General features: G+C 49.6%; 1 protein-coding gene and 1 long non-coding RNA gene across 8 annotated transcripts in view; one reads left to right on the top strand and one right to left on the bottom strand.

Moving 5' to 3' along the window:
- FAM3D (FAM3 metabolism regulating signaling molecule D) overlaps window positions 1-10502 on the bottom strand; it is a 36082-nt gene extending 25580 nt beyond the window's left edge. The window contains exon 1 of one of the 3 annotated variants that reach the window (XM_038565995.1): window positions 10265-10502. The gene's annotated coding sequence lies outside the window, so the exon portion shown is untranslated. Of the gene's footprint in view, window positions 1-790; window positions 1044-10264 lie in introns of those variants that run through there. The other 2 variants (XM_038565998.1, XM_038565994.1) reach the window with 2 other exon arrangements.
- On the top strand, window positions 18-18230 carry LOC102152795. Of its 5 annotated transcripts, XR_005374860.1 has the most exons (6): window positions 18-218; window positions 1155-1253; window positions 2636-2790; window positions 3639-3800; window positions 13150-13235; window positions 18119-18229. It is a non-coding gene; the product is annotated as an uncharacterized LOC102152795 (long non-coding RNA). The 5 variants fall into 5 exon arrangements; XR_005374861.1 differs by lacking the exon at window positions 13150-13235 and having other exon boundaries at window positions 18119-18230; XR_005374862.1 differs by lacking the exons at window positions 13150-13235; window positions 18119-18229 and adding an exon at window positions 7657-7949.
- The last annotated feature ends 703 nt before the right edge of the window (window positions 18231-18933 follow it).

Genomic DNA, 18933 nt, shown 5'->3' with positions numbered 1-18933 from the left:
CTAAGAATCCATTTCAACAGACATGGTCTCCAAAGTCCAACCGCCAAGGACCCAGATAAGAGACAGGAGGCTTAATGGCTGCCTTAGAAGCAGTTGGGGCTGGATCAGCCCTTGATATCTAAACAATAGCAAGTATAAATTTACATTTCCTTTTGATAAGTATGAAAATGTTCCCACCCACTCTGGCCTGATTCTTTAGGTCCTTCCAGGTGAGAAAGGTGAGCTGGTGCCTGACACCTGTACCCCTCCCCGTCCCTGCAGAGATTTTGTAGAACTTAACTTCCTGAAATTCAAATTATCATTCATCCACCACCCCCACCCTCACCCCCGCCCTTTTTCAGATACAAGAGTATATTATGCTTTTGAATGTTCATGGGATCTGACCTACAGTCCGGGAGCCCAGGCCCCTGCATGATGTTGGAAGGAGGAACCGTGGATCCCCACGTGTGGAGGACCCGGGAGAGCTGGGGGGCCAGACCAGATGGAAGGATGGGAACAGGGTCAGGTAGCTGACGAGGCACAGATGAAGGGACAGATGCTCTCTTCACAGAGAGCCTGCCAGAGACAGAACTCGGAGAGACAAAGGACAAAGGGGAGAGAGGTCGGCAGAGATCCAGAGAGGGACACAAAGAGAAAAACGGGCCAGGGACAGAGGACGAAAACAGATAAAGGGGCAGAGGTAAAGAGCAAATCCTCAGGACAGGTATCCACGGAGACCCAGAGGGAGACGACCGACCGTGCCATTCAGAGAGATGAGGGAACAGGACAGAGGTAGAGGCGGGGCACGTACCTGGGCAGGGGGCTAGCTTCTCGCTGTCCTGCCCATGCCAAGCAGGGATTCTTTCCGGCTTCAGGACAGGGGGCTGGGGAGGGGCATGGGCCGTGAGGCCTCTTCCAGCCTGATGTCCCTCCTGGCTGAGTCCCCGACTGTCCGCTCAGCACCTGCAGGGCCCTCCAGGCTCCTGAGTCCCCAGCCGGCTCAACCTGGCAGCCTGGGTGCTCTGGAGGCTCCAGCTCCAGGGTCCTTGGGCTCCAGGACTGGTCTGCTAGGGGTGGGGAGGGAGGGAGAAAGGCGCCTGGTACACAGGGCGGGGCAGGAATTCCCTCCAGAGCCACCCAAACCCAAAAGTTTCTTTCTTATTTGTTCCTTCGAGAATGTCTGTCGCAACCTGTTATTCAGGTTACGGAGCTGTGGGCCAAAGGCACAGGAAGAAAGGTCCCACTGCCTTTGCACGCTGGCTCCACCCGCCCAGGTACACGTATGGTGGCCCCAGGGCAGTATGTGGTCACAAGGCTGGAGGGGCAGGAGGGTGGAGGGTGGGAAGGAGGGGATGGAGTGGAGGGGTGGGCAGGGGGAAGGCGGAGCCCATTGTCCACCCTCACTGTCTTGAGCCTCTGCCTTTGTCCTGCCTGTCTTTTTGGACCACCCTTTGGATTTCTGGCTGTGGGTCTGGCCAGGTGCATAAGTCCCAGACATGCTTTTCTTTCCCGTGGCAGGCCTTGTCTCCTGCAGGCCCTGTACAGTGCTGAGCACAGAGGGGGTGCTCGATGAGTATTTGGGGACTGAATGAACTGGGTTCTTGCTTAGTCCTGAAGGGTTAGGATAATGAAACCACTGTGTAGAGAGGGAAGCGGAAGTTCAGAGAGGGCAAGTGACTTGTCTAAGGCCACACAGCCACTTGTGGGTTTCATTTCTGAAGGATTATCTCAACACTCAGGGAAGGCAGTCTGTGCATGAGGCAGGGGGTAGGGCTATGACAAGGCATGCTCTGGAACATCCCCGAGCCTTTCTGCTGCTAGTCCCTCTCTGTCTTCTGTCCCTCTTTCTGCCTGGAACACTCCTACTTATACTTCAGGTCTTAGTATAGAAGTCACTTCCTCTGAGAGGCCTTTCCTGGCCCTTCAAATCATGGTTAAATGCCCTCCTGTGGTCCTGGATGAGGGGACACCCATCATGGCACCCAGTCTTGTCAAGAGGAGTTGGCCTGTCAGAACACAGCGATTTCCTTGTGGTTGGTTCAGAATGACCCAATCAAGGCCAGCTGGAGATTTTCCTGGGATAGATTTTGGAAACTGAGGAGAGAGAAGCTATTTTGTCCCCGATGGCTCTAAGCTGGGCATCTGTGAGTCTGGGGCTGCTGGAGCCCCTTTCTCAGCTACTCTAACACATCACCCCCTGCTGTGGGCAAGTCCTGCCAGAAGATGCAAATACCAGGGCTGAACCTGAGGCTGTGCTTGGGGCCTTGGTCTTGAGAGAATCAGAGAGGAAAAAGCCTGTGATATCAGGAAAGAGGATGGACTTTGGGTCCGTCAGACAGACCTGGGTTAGTCACTCAGTACCTGTGTGTTTTGGGGCACACCTCTCTGGGCCCTGGCTTCCTCTTATGTAAATGAGGGTGATGCCACCTACCTGTCGTGAAAGGGTGTCAGGAAGGGAGGCAGCCTATCTACGAGGGCTTTGCTGGCCTGATAATATGCACCCCACCTCTCCTCCCTGTTGGCATGCCCCACTCACCCTGCTGCTTCCTGTTAACACACTCCTTGGCAGGATTCCTATCCGGATGTTTGCTCTTCTTACAGAACCAAAATGCCATCACAGTCTGCTTGTTCATGACTTTTCTTAATGGTCCTATAGGAGCTGGGACGTTGGTTTCTTCCTGTTTCCTGGAGTCCTCTATACTCACATGCCTTTGGACTCAACCATGACTTGTCCCAGAACCAAGACAGCTGGAGAGAGGATTACTCCCTGTCCAGGCGAGGAGGGTATAGGAAAGCATCTTGATGGAACAGGTATTTCTCCTGCTAAAGTCTGGTCTCTGGTCCCTAAAGCCCTAGGGGATAAAGGCCAAAGTATTTCATGTGACTTACAAGGCCTTGCATGATTTAAACCCTCGCCGGGATTGACCTTGCCAACCTCATCATCTGCGGTCCCCACTTCACTTTCTGCCCTAGATGCTCAGAGTTGCCCCGAATGAGGCTCTCTCCCTCGCCAGCTTCACACATGCTGTTCCCTATGTGGACTGCCCTTCCCTGACTCATCCACGTGGGCAACTCTTCCTTGGCCTCAGGTCCTTACTCAAGCAGTCCTTTGTTGTTGAAAAGATAGAACTCAGAAGGTGTTTCCTAGCACATCTTAAGGAACCAGGCTCAGCCAACACTCAGTTCTGAATTAGCCCTAAGCCACAGGTAAAATGGAAAGAGCTCCATGAGCATGCTCTGCATTTTCCGATATGGGCATTAGCCACAGATTCAACTTTGTTCTCTGTGTATCAGGTCGTTTCTAAGGAGGCATAAACTTGAAGCCTGATATGGAGCTTGGAGAAATCAGGTTGCAATGAACAACAACTGTAGCTTTATGGCTGCACTCCTATTAGCTTTAGCCCTTCAGTTTTCCAGGCACCTGCTGGCAATCAGGTTTCCTATTCTCTGCCCAGAACCATACCTCAAATTACTGCCCAAGTCCTAGAGCTTTAGCTCATAATAAAAATAATAAATTATCAATAAAATAAGAAAACTAGCTACCATTTATTGAGTGCTTACCATGCGGCTGGAATTAGGCTGAGAATTTTACATGTATATCTTGCCAAATCCCCATGGCAACCCCGTGAGTTGGATATTACTGTCTCTTCTTCTTCCAGGAGGAAGCTGAAGCCTGGAGGGGGTGAGTCTCACAGCTGTGGTAGCAGAGCCGAGAGTCACACCTCAGCTGCAGACAGCAGACGGATGACAACTGTGGCAGCTGGTGGGCCTGAGGCTGACCCACGCTCACCAGATTCCAACAGGGAAGGGCCTAGGTCCAAGTGAGTTCTGTGTGCCTAGAAGTAAGGCTGAACTCTTGAAAAACTAGGAACAAAAGGATAATTCTTCACCGAGGAAGGGTCCTATCCCCAGGCCACTGAGGGCTCACATTTTCCTTCATTCGAGCATTGAGCTTTGGGCCAGGGATGTGCAGCCACTCCGTGACCCCCATCCATGGCCTCAGGAAGTCAGCACGGTGCTTCTTCTGGCCAAGAACAGAAGAGGGCTCAGACTCTTTCCCACCAGTCTCTTGGGGCTGGCCCATGAGCTCTGTCATCCCTAGAGTGGGGCCTTCTCTGTGTGGGGCAAGGGGCTGGGTGGACTTGGAGCTGGGGCCTCTTCATGGCATTAGCTTTTTTGGGACCAGAGGAAACATGGCAGAGGAAAGAGCATGTACAGAGGCTCAGAGGAGAGGCAGAATGGGAAACTCTGAAGGTAGAGACCAAAGTGAAGGAGGGAAGGGGGACTGTTCATTAGGGCCCTAAGGACTGGGTTAATGTAATGACCGTGGGCTTTGTTCTGAGGTGATGGGGGAGCTACAGGGAGAATTAAACGGGGCCAGTGATAAAACCTCAGCTCAGCGTGGAGACAGTGGTACCTCCTCCAAGAAGCCTTCCCCGGCCTCTGGCTCCTCCATTACGGAATCCCTCCATTAAGGAATCACCTTGTCATGCCTCATGCTCAGCCTAATGTGGGGGCCTGAGAGCCTTCTTCACGCACGGCCCAGACGCTAGCACCATGGTACATAGTAGGTGTGCAGAAACCAAACAGGTTTCTTTCTGTTTGGGAAAGAAACTAAGGGAGAAAAGGCCCCAGACACACCATGGATGCTCCTTCCATCCGAGGGGTGTCTTCCCTGCGCCCCACGGTCTTCTCCAAAGTGAACTCCCTCTAGAGAGGACAGGTTCAGACTCTAGCCTCTTCTGGCTAAATGCAAGCTCAGGCCATTTTCCTCGTCAGCCCTGGAAGTCCTGCGGACTTAAAGACATCTCCACAAAAAAAAAAAAAAAAAAAAAAAAGACATCTCCACAGGCGGCACGGGGGAGGAGGGGGCATTTACTCTTCCATGGGCTTCTTTCTGCCCCCCCCCCCCCCCCCCCCCCCCGTGCAGGCGGGATGCCCAGCGCAGGAGGCAGAAGCTGCAGAGGGGCCACAGGGTGCAGGGACGCTCTGTGCACCAGGGACACTAAGGCAGAGGGACACAACAGAATGGAAAAGCAGCAGAAACACTAGGAGACAGTGACAGACACACTGACAGATGCACACGTGCGCTGGCACGTGACCCCGCTTGTGTGCACGCATGTGCATGCACACACACATGGGAGTCAGGTGCTGAGTGGGACCAGGGGACACGTGTGGCCCTGCCCAGACCCAGTTGCCACCTGCCTTGAGCTTCCAGTCGACCCTCAAGGCCATCCTGCATCCTGACCACAAGGCCCAGGCCCAGAATCAGAGGAACCAGAGGCTGCCTTTCATTCTCTAAACGGTCCTTCTGGTCAACCCCTGGTATTTAGGGGCAATTAATTGATCATGTCACCAGTACAGAGGGACAGAAACTGCAAATGAATCTGTAAACAATAAGGCTGGTGGCCCGAACAATTTGTTTCAGTGACATTTATTTTAGAAGGAAAAAAAGCCCGTGATTCCCATTTTGCCCTGTTTTGATTTTATTTATTGGTTTGAATGGTTTTCTCCAGCTCTGGCCAGTTGTAGAATTACTGGGCCATGCAGAGCCACCCAACAGGAGATTCAAGAAGCCGTGAGAGGCACAGGATTCTGAGGCTTTTTACTCCTCAAGTGCCTGGGATGTTTCCCAGAACAAGACAAAAAAAAAAAAAAAACAAAAAAAAAAAAACAAAACAACCAAACAAACAAACAAAAAAAACACATGTACCAGCTGCTGCCTTGAGGCTTCCTTATTTTAACTAATTTAATCATCAGCAGCTTAATGAAGAGTTTGGGGAAACTAAGGCACAGAGTGAGAGGGCATAGCTGGTGAAAGGCAGAGGAAGAAAAGGATCCCAGAGAGGAGCCCAGGAGTCTGCAGTCTTAACCACGGTGTCCAACTCCTCTAGACTAGGGCTGGGCAGTTTTCTGCAAAGGACCAGAAGAAATATTTTGGGTTTTCTGGGCCGTATGTTCTCAGTCACAGCTACTCAGCTCTGCCATCGTAGTGGGAAAGGAGCAGAAGTAGGAGTATGTAAATGAATGAATGTGGCTAAGTTCTAATAAAACTTATTTATAAAAACAGGTGCTGCTGAATTTAGCCATGGGCCTTAGTTTGTCCAACCTGATTTGGGTGTTGCCCCTTTTAGTCCAAAGTGAGCATGAGGTTGGGTGCTCCCTTTCCTGAGCTTCAGCCTGCCTGGGTTTGGCTCGACCGTTGGTAGTGGAGAAGGAAGGCTTCCGTAGGATAAGAGAGAGTTCCTATCATTCTGTCCTCCGTTTCCACCCAGCAGCCAGTGTGCTCCTCAGGGGCAGATCCACCAACTCCCTGCTTGTTTAGCAGGGCCCAGCAACCCGGCCCTGGACTTTCCTCCACATTTACCTGACTAGATTATTATCTGAAGTTGCCTTGCTCAGTGCCTGGCACTCAGGAAGCAACCGGTAAATGGCAGCTCTAGCCATATTTGCACCTTCGGGTTTGCAGAGGCCTCATCTGGCCTGGGGATTTCAAGTTTACATAATACGGTGGTTGAGTGGGGGGTTTGAAGCCCCATCTGGATTCTGTGGACACAGCCCTTTCAGCTTTGGTTTCCTTATGTGATTATCACAATCCCTAATTTAGTAAAAATTAAATTTGAGAATAGACCCCACTCACAGTACCTGTTATGGAGGAAATGCTCTATAAGGACAGTTGTTAAGCAAGTAGGCCCCTTTGTGCTCTGCTTGGGGATGCCCCTGTGCCCTCCTCCCTACCTCCCAAGTTGGCAGAAATCCCTCCAGAATGAGAGAAAAGTATGCTATGGATCTGGAATGGGTTCCTCCAGGCCCTAATGGAGCAACAGGAGGAAGGAGGAGGTATCTGGCCAAACATGCAGCCTCCTTCTCCTCCCCTAGGCATCTTTGGGTGCATTAGTCTGAGAGGCCAGTTAGTGCCATCAGAATTTCTCTTTGCTGAGTCTGGCTCTGTGTCACCAGAGAGGACTACTGTATCAGGAGGGGACTGCCTGGAGCGTCTGGGTTCATCCCCTGAGCCATGGCCTGCTGTTGGCCTGTCTCAATCACTTCAGCAGGTCAAGCATGACGAAATTCACCTCAGACCCAGTGGGCAATTCTATTCCTTTCCATCAGAGAGAGCTGGGTCTTGGCCTCTGTGATTAACAAGATGGCGGCCTTCACAATGACGTCAATGGGGTTTTGGGAAGGCTTTAGGAGATAAATCTTCCCCAGAGCCATGTGGGATCTACACATCTCTGAAAGAGAAATAATCTTAATAATAATCATAGTGATGAGTCTAATAAGTACTAACACTGTTAGTTGGCCGGATTTGAGCCCCGTGTCCTTTCACTTAATCTTCCCAAGAGTATTGTGAGGCAGATTCTTTTATGGACTTCATGTTACTGGTGAGGGGCTTAAAGAGATTAAGTGGTTTGCCCAAGGTCACACAAGTGGAGTGGTTGATGCAATATTGTAACTGTGATTAGGGATGGTTGGAGCCGGACTGTGGTGGACACCTGCTGCTTGGGTCATCTTTCCAGCACCCATTCCCGCTTTATCTGGTGCTCACCCAGATTTTCCTTTGGGAATCAAACTCCCTTCCTGTGTTCCCTGCTGTGCAGTTGGCTAGGGATGGCCCCAATCCTGGTTCTAAGCGTGGCCATGGGACCCAGGCCTAACTCGATTTCTTGGTCACAGAGATGGGCAGGCAACCCATGCTGAGAAGATCACAACCCTCCCAGGGGTCTTGATGGACTTGGCAGGGAGGAAGATCTGCCTTTCTGCTGAGGTTGCTGACTAGAAATGACTTAAAACTTGATGGGTATCTGCCACTGTGTGGGGAGACTTTGCCAGAATAAAGCAACGTAGAGGAAAGGATCCCAGAGATGGAGTCAGAGTCCTGAGATGTCATCGAGCCCCTAAATCCAGCTCTGTCTGTCAGAGGATCACTGGACCTTTCCAGTAAGTGAGCCAATATAGGTCCTTTATTTGTCGGCTGGTTTGAATTTTTTTTTTTTTTTTGTTACTTGCACCCAGAAGAGTAACCCCTGATACACAAAGATTTTCCCATTTTCAACCATAGTTGCATCCACAGACAGGTGAGTAAGCTGCCCAAGGTAACACAGCAAGAAAAAGGCAGAGCTAGGATTCCAACTCCAAAGGTGGTGCCCTCTCCACGACCTCTAGGCCTTGGGGAGCAGACCCTGGCATTCCCACCTCTGTTTCCCAGGGCCTCCCAGAGCAAGCGATGGGTACCGACCATCAGAAGTGTCTGCCCTCTCCAGGAGGCCTATGCTGCGTGCTGGGGGGGCCAGGCTAGTGGGGGCCTGCCACCCCCACACAGGCTGGCTGCTGCCCACCAGCAGCTGCTCCCGGTCTGCCCAGCAATATTAGACACGCTTGTCTCATCCGAGGAGGAATTGCCCAGCCTGAGCAGGTGTTGGCAAACCATGGCTTCCAGCATCCCTGACCCCAGGAAATAACCTCTGCTCGGCAGGCTTCCAAATTCCTATTGGAATGCAGCTTCGGGCCGTGTATAGGTGGAGGTGAGCTCAGAGGGAGGGGTGTAGATGATGGCCAGAAGACGGAACCCCAGTGGCAGCTGCCCCTCCTCCCAGATCAGCCCGTCTACTGGTCCTGGCTTCAGGCAGGCAGTGGCCAGCCGGAAGGGGGAGCCGGGAGGTGCCCAAGAGCAGACAGACAGACTGGAGCAAACCCTGGGGAGAGCCGGACTCCATCCCCGCAGCCTGCTGGGCCCGGGTAGGCGTGAGCACCTTGCTGTCCTCAGCTCCCCTTGCCGGCTCCGGCCCTCTCCCTGTGGGACTATTCCCCCCTCTTCCCTGCCCCTTCTCCCATTTCTCTTAGATTCTGCAGGGTGCCAAAGCTTACCCCCCCCCCCCCCAGCATTCCTCAGCAAATTTAATCTCCGAGAAGTCTGTCCTGACGCCTACCTCCTTTATGGTACGTGTCCGAAGTGTTCTTGAAATGACTATTTGTGCAAATTGTTTTTCACTTGATGGCTAGAGCCATACTTTTTTTTTTTTTTTTTTTTTTTAGATTTTATTTATGACAGAGAGAAAGAGAGACCAAGCATGGTGGAAGGAGGGGCAAAGAGCTAGGGAGAAGCAGGCTCCATGCTGAGGGCAAAGCCTGACACAGGGCTCAATTTCATGACCCTGAGATCACGACCTGAGCCGAAACCAAGAGTTAGATACTTAACTGACTGAGCCACCCAGGCACCCGATACCTGTTTTTTTTTTTTAATCCTGTCTTAATCATTGTATTCTTATTTAATTGACATTCAGGAAGTGCTCAGTTAATGCTTTCTGAATGAATCATCTGGAAGGGTTCTCTCGCACCAGCTCTCTTCCAGCCACAGACTTTGGATCAACCGCACGAGAGAGGCAGTGCTGCCTAATGCTGGGAGCATACATTTTGCAGTCACATTGCTCAGGCAAGCTATTTAGTCTCTCCATGCCTTAGCGCCCCATCCAAAAAATGGGAGTGATATGATGCCTATCGCTTAGACGTGATACGAAGATTAAATGTGTTATTATATAGAGAGCACTTAGCCCAGAGCCTGGCACATGACAAACGCTGTTTTATGTGTTTTTGTGATTGCTATTTTAGATGCCTAGACAGGGAACTGCAAGGATGGATGGGGGATAGCCAGACTTGCACTCCCATTTTACAGATCAGAAAACTGAAGTTTAGTGAAGCGTAGGGACTGGCCCAAAATCACACAGCTAGAAGATCTCTCAAGACCACGTGCCTTTGTTGTAACTTTTCAGATCATTATTTTCAGAGAAAAAGGAGATTTGGGGCCTCTCTCGTTTATTCTTTTTTTTTTTTTAAGATTTTATTTATTTATTCATGAGACACAGAGAGGCAGAGACATAGGCAGAAGGAAAAGCAGGCTTCTCAAGGGGAGCCTCATGTGGGACTTGATCCCAGGACCTCTGGATCATGTGGGACTTGATCCCAGGACCTCTGGATCACGACCTGAGCTGAAGGCAGGCACTAAACCGCTGAGCCACCCAGGCGTCCCTGTTTATTCCTTAAATATTGGTGTGGCTCATGGTTGATTTTTCAAATGTGTTTTTTGAATGAAGAGATGAATGAATGAACAAAAGCTGAGGGGCCCCTGTGGTGTAGAGAAAAAGCCTGCAATGTGGGTGATCAAATCCCTGGCTTGCATGCCCTGCACCTTTGCTCCTTAATCTTCCACCCACCCCACATCTATTTTCCTTTCTCTAAATAACGTGGACCCAGATGGATAGCTCTTTCCATGCTAGTAGAAACATACCTGAGGGCTCAAGTCTCCCGCTTCCCTGCTTCGATGGAGAAGATGAGATGTTCCAGCTGGTGCCTTGGGGTCCCTGACCCAGCCAGCCAGCCCCCTGGACCAGCTGTTGTGAGGGGCCAGCCTGCTGGTTCTCTGAGGGGCTGGGGCCTCCCAGGTGGGCTCTGTAGATGCAGCAGGCCCAGAGGCAGGGACAGAGTGGCTCATGGGCACCTCATGGGCAGGGACAGGCTAGCTCCTCCTGGTTCTGCCCTGGCTCTGCCCTCCTGCAGAGGAGCCTGCCATAAACTCTCCCTGCCCTGTTAAACAATCTTCCCAGGAAGGAGGAAATTAATCCAGAGGAGGAAATGAGTCCAAAGTCTTGCCTGGCTGAAGAGCCACTTAGAGCCCTGGCTTAGGGGGGCTGTGAGCATCTCTTCCCCACAGAGCTCTCTGGCCTTGGCAGGGGAAGTTCGGGTGGGGATTTGAACAATTTAATGAGGAATGAAATACCACAATTGTTGCTTGAGAAAGGGAAACAAGACACAATATGACACTCCCCCACCACCCCCCAAACAAACCAACTCCCTGCTGGTGCCCTTTCCAGGCCCTGGGCGTGAAGAGGGAGCAGTCCAGTGAGTGAGTGAAGCCACCTGCTTTGAGGTTCTAGGCCAGGGTGGCTGCACTGGAGGAAGTAGGCAGGAGGTGAGCCTGGGGAGGAGACACACGCTGTGGGTGGGGGAGGTAAAGGCAGCTAAAGACAGTGAGCCTGGAAGATGGACAAGGGGCCCTCTTGACCAGGCACAGGAAGTGGTCTGGGGAGAAAATTCTGGATTTGGTCTGGGGGACGAGTTAGAAGTTGAAGCTGGAGAGAGGAGGGCAGGAGGGAAGGGAACAGAGAAGCGCCAATAGGTGGTAAAATTCTCGCACAACAGCAAATGTAGTATTGATTGCTGTTCTCTCTCCCTGGGACTCAGTGTCCCCCACTCCCATCAAACAGCCCCAGCTTTGCTACTACTCATGATTCTCATTTCCAAGAACTTTTCCCCTTAGGGTGAGTTCTTTCCCAGTAGGCACTGCATTCCACATGGGCTCGTTGTGGGGTTGGGGGGTTGGTGTCTTCCTCTTTGCTGGCAGAGGGTGTTGCTGTAGTTGGTGATTTCTACCCCGACTGCTTCCAGAAAGGATGTGCTGCCCCCTGGGATGACTATCCAAGGACATGAGGTCAGAGAGCTGGTCAGAAGATAAAGAAGATAAAGGCCTGCTGTTCTGGCGCCCACCAAAGTGGGGGTGCACTTTCCTGCATCCTGGCTGGTTTTAGGCCTGGCCTCCCATCTGGCCCTGTCTTCGTTTTACTCCTCTCCCCTGCCTGGACGGATATGCCCATGGCTGGTGTCTTTTCCTCCTTCAGGCCCGACCTTCCACGTCAAGGTCCTCTCCCTTCCTTCCCAAAGTAAACAAATGAGTTATTGAATTAAAATTGTGGTGAGTTCTGGGAAGGAACCTGTAGCAGCGAATAGCAGAAAGCAGGAGAACGTCCTCCAGCAGCTGATCAGCTGAGGCCTCTCCGATGCTGTCTTGTTTCCGGGCTGCTGTAACAAACCACCAGAACCTGAGTGGCTCGATGCAACATGCATGTGCTGTCTCACGGTTCTGTGGGCCACACGTCTGACGGGCCTCACTGGGGTAAAATCCCGGTGTAGGTAGGACTGTGCTCCTTTTTGGAGGCCCCAGGGAGAATTCATTTCCTTGCTTTTTCCAGGTTCTGGAGGCTGCCTGCTGTCCTTGGCTCATGACCCCTTCTTCCATCTTCCAAGCCAACAGTGTCATATCAATGATCCTCCTTGGGTCACCTCTTTTCCTCTCCTTTCTGCTGCCCTCTTCTGCTCTTAAAGGCCCCTGGAGACATTGGGCCCACCCAGATACTCCAGGATACTCTTCCTGTCTCAGGGGTTCCTCATTACCAACCTTCATTCCATCTGCAACTTTAATTCCTTAGTTATGTAACTAATGGCACATGTTTGCAGGGCCCTGGGTTTGAGGAGGTTGGTGTCCTCGAAGGCCATTATTCTGCTAACATCAAGTGCAATCCTGTTTCAGTTTCTCTGTAGCACTTATGACGGCCTGAAAAGATATTTCTTGAATATTTGTTCACTTGTCATCTGTCCTGCTTTACTGGAAAGTGAATCCCATGCAGGCAGTGTTCTGCTCACTAGAACAATGCTTGGTGCCCAGCACGTGCTCAGTAAAGGTTTACTGAATGAATGAATGAATGAGTGAGTGAGTGAGTGAGTGAGTGCCAGCTCATCTCTGCATTGGTATCAATACGGACAGCACCAGTCTGGAGGCCATAAGCCATGACCCCTACTCTACTCAGAGCAGTTGTGTGACCCCTGGGCCTTCCCTCCCCCCACTCTGGGTCTCAGGAATCCTTGCAATAGCTCTGAGAGGAGGAGAAGGCCCAGGAAAGTCTGTCTCCTCAAGGGCTTCAGGCCTTGGAGAAATTACTAGCCATCAGGAAATCACTGCTTCATTTTCCTTCAATGGCAAAGCCCTTAATGAAGCATCAGCCTGAGCAAGCCTCCCAGGGAACTTCTTTCCAGTGTTCGCTCAGAGAGGAGTCCACTGGGTCTCAGCACTGGGGCCCAGTCTGCAGTGCAGGTGGAGAGCATGGGCCCTGGCTTATTCAGGCCTGACTCTGCTACTGACCTGCTGGACGCCCTTGGCCAGTGCCTTCTCATTTTCAAGCCTTGATTTTCTCTTCTATGAAGCGGGGTAATCCTCATGTCACAGGATAGTTATGAGAATCTGTTTGAAGAACCTGGCCCATAGTAGATGCTCAGTAAACTCTGTGATTATAATTACTTCTTATTAGTATAAAAAAGTCTTCTGTGACTTTGACTTTTCAGGTGAAAGGTCCAGGATGCCTTCTCTCTCTCTCAGATGACAATACTGCAGGAGTGGGGGTCACTGTCAAGCCTGGATTCAGGGTTTGGTAAGAGGTCTTCAAAGTAAAATTATTGGTGTGTGACAGTTGATGACAGTTGATTCATTTCCTTGGGAGTGTTGGTATCGAAGGAGGGGATGGTCACCAACCCTCCCATTGCTGAATGGTTCAGGGCACTGTCTCTATTGCCAGCCAGCTGCATGTCCTCAGGAAAGCAACTGTAACTCGATAGCTTATTAAAATTTTTATTTATTTATTTATTCATAAGAGACACAGAGAGAGATGCAGAGACACAGGCAGAGGGGGAAGTAGGCTCCCCGCGGGGAGCCCGATGTGGGACTCCATCCCAGGACCTGAGCCACAGGCAGACGCCCAACTGCTGAGCCACCCAGGTGCCCTGTGTTTTTAAAATTTTATTATAAAAATAATACAATTCCATCCTGGAGATTTTGGAAAACACCGAACAGTATAAAGGAAAAAATATCCGGCAAGTATAACCTCTCTTGGGAATGACGTTAATATTTTGGCCTATTTCCTCCCCCTGATTGTTGAATGGAGCTCCTCATGTGTATCCGGTTTTGTAACCCTTCTCTTCACTCAGCATTAGAGCTCAGGCATTTCCCACGTTACTGGAAACTCGTGGACTGATTTCTTAATGATTACACACTCTTGCATGTTACAAAGCACCACCTTCATTTGCCCTCCTCGACTGCTGGGTGTTTGATGATTTCTGTGTGTGTGGGTTATACATACACTGTGATGAATTTTTACAGGTACGTCTTGTGACCTTCTCCTCCTCCCAGAGCTATTGCAAGGATTCCTGAGACCCAGAGGGTGCACCTTTTAAAAAATAGAACCAATAATTTCAGCCTTCCTGCCCCACAAGGTTTTATGAAACAAAAAGAACATGAATCTCAAGGGGCTTTCAAAACCATGGGGGAAAAGAGCTGTCCACAAATAGAAAGCCGTGTTCTGAGCAATGCCTTTTTAAGGGATGTGTATGTGTATGTGTGTGTTCCTAAAAAGTAGGGGGCATTAGGGGCGCCAGGGTGGATCAGAATAATTCCTAGCACAACCCTCCAAGGGAAGTATTATTTTTACCTACAACTTACACTTGAGGAAACTGAGGCATAGAGCGTATAAGTAATTTGCCCCTGATGACATAGCTAGCAAGTGGGAAATTGGGAAGGGACACACGCCACCCACCCATCTGCACCTCTGAGAGCTGTGGGGTCAGCAGCTGGGACCTTCTCAGGGGCTCCAGAACACCCTAGGTCCCCCCAGCACTTCCTGAAATACAGCACTTTTTAAAAATCGAACATGGCCCTGTGTTCCTGGCAGGCAGAGAAACTAATCTGAAGATTATTTCCCCAGAGCTAGGGTAGCTTCTGAATTAGAATGCTTCGCTCAGAGAGGAAAGCCCAGAGGAGCAGAACCTACCCCCGGCATGTCTGAGATAAAATGCAGAGCTGTGTCACCGTGTGTGTGTATGTGTGTGTGTATGTGTGTGTCTAAGTGTGGGTGCCCAAAAGCGTGTGTGTGTCTGTTTCTTGGGTACCCATGAGCATGTGTGCGTGTGTGCACAGGGGTATACAGGTGTGTGTGTTTGGTTCACTGTATTTCGTACTCAGTATTTAACCGTCTGGGTGCCCAAAGATAAAAGAAGTGGTTTGCTAATGTGATCAATGTCCACCACACCATCTTTCTGGTTCTAATCTTCGAGAAGAAACTGGACCAGGACCTAGGCAGGGATTCCTGTGTATTCCCCTCAGCACCAGATCGCCAGCGGTTTTTCACAGCTGCCACGGGCCTTGGTAACAAAAGGAAGTCAGGTGTGTGTCGAAGCCAAGGGGGAAAGGCACGAACATTACTATGCCAAGTGGTGGCACTGGAAACTACGAATAACTTAACACTTTTCCTTGCCCCTTGTTAATCGACCAAATCCAGTGTGGCCACGTGTGCCTGGTGCCTCGATCTGCTGTGTAATAGAATCCGCGCCTTGGCGTGACAGGCACAGCTAAGCTTAGAATACTAATAGAGTTAGAGATTCTGTTTGCAAGCAGTAATAATTAATTCCTCCATTCATTTAGTGCTGCTGCCGTTTCTTTAAACAATAGCAACAACAAAACGTGGGAATGGAAGTCTTGCCGACCATGCTGGGACCAGTGTGGGTAGCTGGTGCAGAAGCTCTTGGCCTTGGAGGCCTGGCCCATGGGCAGTCTGGCCAAATTGTGCACAAGTGGATCACTTTGTGGGTGGGAGGGGGAGGGCCATGGGATCAGGTTCGAAGTCTGATATGGCTCTCACAGAGCTAAAATCAGCGTGTCCCAGAGCTGCATCCCTTTCTGGAGGCTCCAGGGGGAAATCTGCTTTTTTCCACTTTTCAGAGGCTACTTTCTTGGCTTGCAGCCCCTTCCTCTATCTTTGCATATCTTTCTCTTTTTAAAAGACTTTATTGGTTTACGAGAGAGAGAGAGAGAGAGAGAGAGAGAGAGAGAGAGAGAGAGACAGGCAGAGGGAGGAGCAGGCTCCATGCAGGGAGCCCGACATGTGACTCGATCCCGAGACCCCAGGATCACGCCCTGGGCTGAAGGCGGTGCTAAATCGCTGAGCCACCTGGGCTGCCCTCTCTGACTCTTTTCTTTGCTCCTCCTCGCCCACTTTTAAGGACCCTTGTGATTACAACTGGGTCAACCTGGATAATCCAGGATAATTTCCCTATTTTAAAGTCAGCTGATTAGCAACCTTAATACCATCTGCAGCCTTCATTCCTAATGTATTCATAATACCTAATGTGGGAAAAATAACTTTGAATGTTTTAGGAATTAAAAGGTAATGCTTACTTCATAGTCAAATATTCAAAGTGGTGCAGAGGTAATAAAATAACCATTTAAAGGCCCACTTTCACCTACTCTCCAAGATGGATCTACTGTTCAAAGTTTCTAAGTATCCTTCTAGAATATTCTCTGCACATACAAGCATATATATGTGTGTCTCTTTTGTTCTCTCTTTTTCTTTCCATTTCTCTATTACTCCTCATTTTTACCTGCTGTCCAGGCAGCCATCCCTCAATCCACTCATCCATTCAGCTGGCATAAAGTTTACTCCACACCACAGGTATAAGAAATGTCATATTTCTTTATTTTTCTAAATCAAGTTAAATCTTACTCCAAACCACTTGTCAGGTGGCGAGAACTTCAGTATTAACCATAATTCAACTTCAGTACCAGCCATAATTCTGGAGTTCCCTTCATCTTTCCTGGTTGCCTAAAAAAAATGGAGGTGGGGTGGGGCTTAGTGATGTTGTGGAAACAGGATCTGGCCTCTCCTTTTCTTTTCACATGGTCACAGATTTCTAAACAGTATTCTGCAAAGGATTTCAATTACACACTGTGAAGACAAGGACACATATAGATGAAAGGCTGCAAGAAATGCAGCAAAGTACAAACAATGCTGTCTCTCAGAAGTGGGATTATGGTGATTTTAATTTTCCCCTTGACACAACTCTTCCCCCCACCCCTTACATTTTCTACACCTAGTAGATTGCTTTATAATCAACATAATAAAATTTATTGTCGATACTCTGTGTTTCTCTCCCCTAGCCTTTCCTTTCAGTGGGTGCCCCACTCCCCAAGACCATGGAATCCTCCTTGGGTAGTTCCTCCGTGGGTGGGGTCTTCCTTGGGTGGAATCTTCGTTAGGTGGGGACACATGTTTTAAAAGTAGATAAACAAATTGCAATGCAAATTGAGGCTGCCCTGCTTTTTGATGCTGTGGGGAGGACTCAGATGGAGCAGGGAATCTGATGGTCTGGAGAGGAAGCAGCTGTCCTTTATGGCCACCTTATCACTTTTCTATTGGAGCTCACAGCTATTGTCCTTTCATTCCAGAGGAGAGGGCTCACCCTTCTCAGATTCCAGGTAACCATGCTGGCTCCTACCTGCCCTTCTGCTATGGGGTCTGTCTTCTACAGTGACTGTGGGGGAAGTAGAGGAATCAGAAGTGCAGGAGCCAACTGCATGGGTGACCAGGAGCTTCCCACCCAGGGGCTGGGCTCTGAGTGGGTGGGCCAGTCAGGAGGTGGCTGGTGGGTCTTCTCTTAGGGCCAGCCTGGAGGAAAGCAGACACTGAGCACATTTGGGAGTTTTTTCATTCTGATTATCTTCAGGCACCTTTGGAATGGGACAGGTAAAGTGGTATGATTATCCCTTGTGGTATTCACCCATTCAGCTGTTCACCCATAAACACTCAATGAGTACCTTCTCTGGGCTAGACACCAAGCTGGGGAAGATCAGTCTGCTTCCTGACATAGTCTGGGGTGGATGCCAAAAGAAGAGCTCCACCATTTGTTTCTTACTGTCTTTCTTGTTCTTTGCCATAACTCCCACCCCTAGAATTATAGTAGCAACTCAATAAAAATTTGTGAAAACAATGAAAAATTTGTTTCTTGTAAGTTGGAGGAAACAACCTAACAGCAAAAAAAATCTGAAAGCCAAATTAAATGGAAGAATTTCCTCCCACCCCCAGTTCTTACAGATGCTTCTTCATCATTATCATGATGGACATGGATGAGGCCTTATGTTTCCCATGCTTTCCTGTCCTGCTCACATATTGTCTTCACTAAGATGGCTGGGCAAGATCCAGCTTCCCCCATCACTGTAATGTGCACGTGGTCCATTTTCCTGGGTTCAAATCCTGACTCCAGCACTGACTGGTAGTGTGAGAATGCTTGGATATGTCACTTCCTCTCTCTGAGCCCCAGTCTCCTCCTCTGTAAAATGAAGTTGATAAGATAGATGTCCTCACTGGGTTGTCATGAGGATGAAATGAGATGATGCAGGTAAAACTGCCACGGAGCCTAGCAAGCAGGATGCTTCTTCCCTGTCAGCTGCTATCTTTCTTTGTGACTCCATTGTCCTTTTTCTTTGCAGAAGATCCTGATGGTTGCTGAGACCTTGCTTTGTGACCCCATCTCCCAGGCCACAATGAGGTCTAGAATTGGGACTCAGACAGGAGCAATAAAGAGAACTCCCTGGTTGACAGCTTTCTAAATGCCTTTTTCCTTATTAAGTTGGAAGGAGACACAATGTTGGGCCAGCCTGTGCCCAGGCTGGGGCAAGGGTGATGTGGGGAGTTAGTGTCTCACCTTAGTCTTTGAATCACATCCTCCCCAACCTAGTTAAGAGTAGTGACCTGGGTAAGAAAATCGCCCCTCATATCTTTTCAGTTAGAGAGATGTCACTCCCTGCTACTGCCTCGCATCTTCATTCATACTTTGATGATTACTTTGAATTCACTGATAGACATCTGTGTCTGTCTCCGCCAGGTGATGTGTAAATGGAAGTTCGCAACCAGCTCTTCAGAAAAAATATGTAGGCACATATATACATTACTAGATTTATTTTATTTTATTATTTTTTAATATTTTATTTAAATTCAATTTGCCAACATATAGTATAATACCCAGTGCTCATCTCATCACGTGCCCTCCTTAGTGCCCATCACCCTGTTACCTCATCACCCCCACCTTCCCTTCTGCAACCCTTTGTTTGTTTCCCAGAGTTAGGAGTCTCTCATGGTTTGTCTTCCTCTCTACAGTTTCCCCACTCAGTTTCCCTCCTTTCCCTTATAGGCCCTTTCACTATTTTTATATTCCACATATGAGTGAAACCATATGATAATTGTCTTTCTCCAATTGACTTATTTCACTCAGCATGATACCCTCCAGTTTCATCCACGTCCAGGT

This window comes from Canis lupus, chromosome 20 (assembly GCF_011100685.1).
Source record: "Canis lupus familiaris isolate Mischka breed German Shepherd chromosome 20, alternate assembly UU_Cfam_GSD_1.0, whole genome shotgun sequence".
NCBI classification, from domain to species: domain Eukaryota; kingdom Metazoa; phylum Chordata; class Mammalia; order Carnivora; family Canidae; genus Canis; species Canis lupus.
This window is presented reverse-complemented; position numbering and strand designations above follow the sequence as displayed.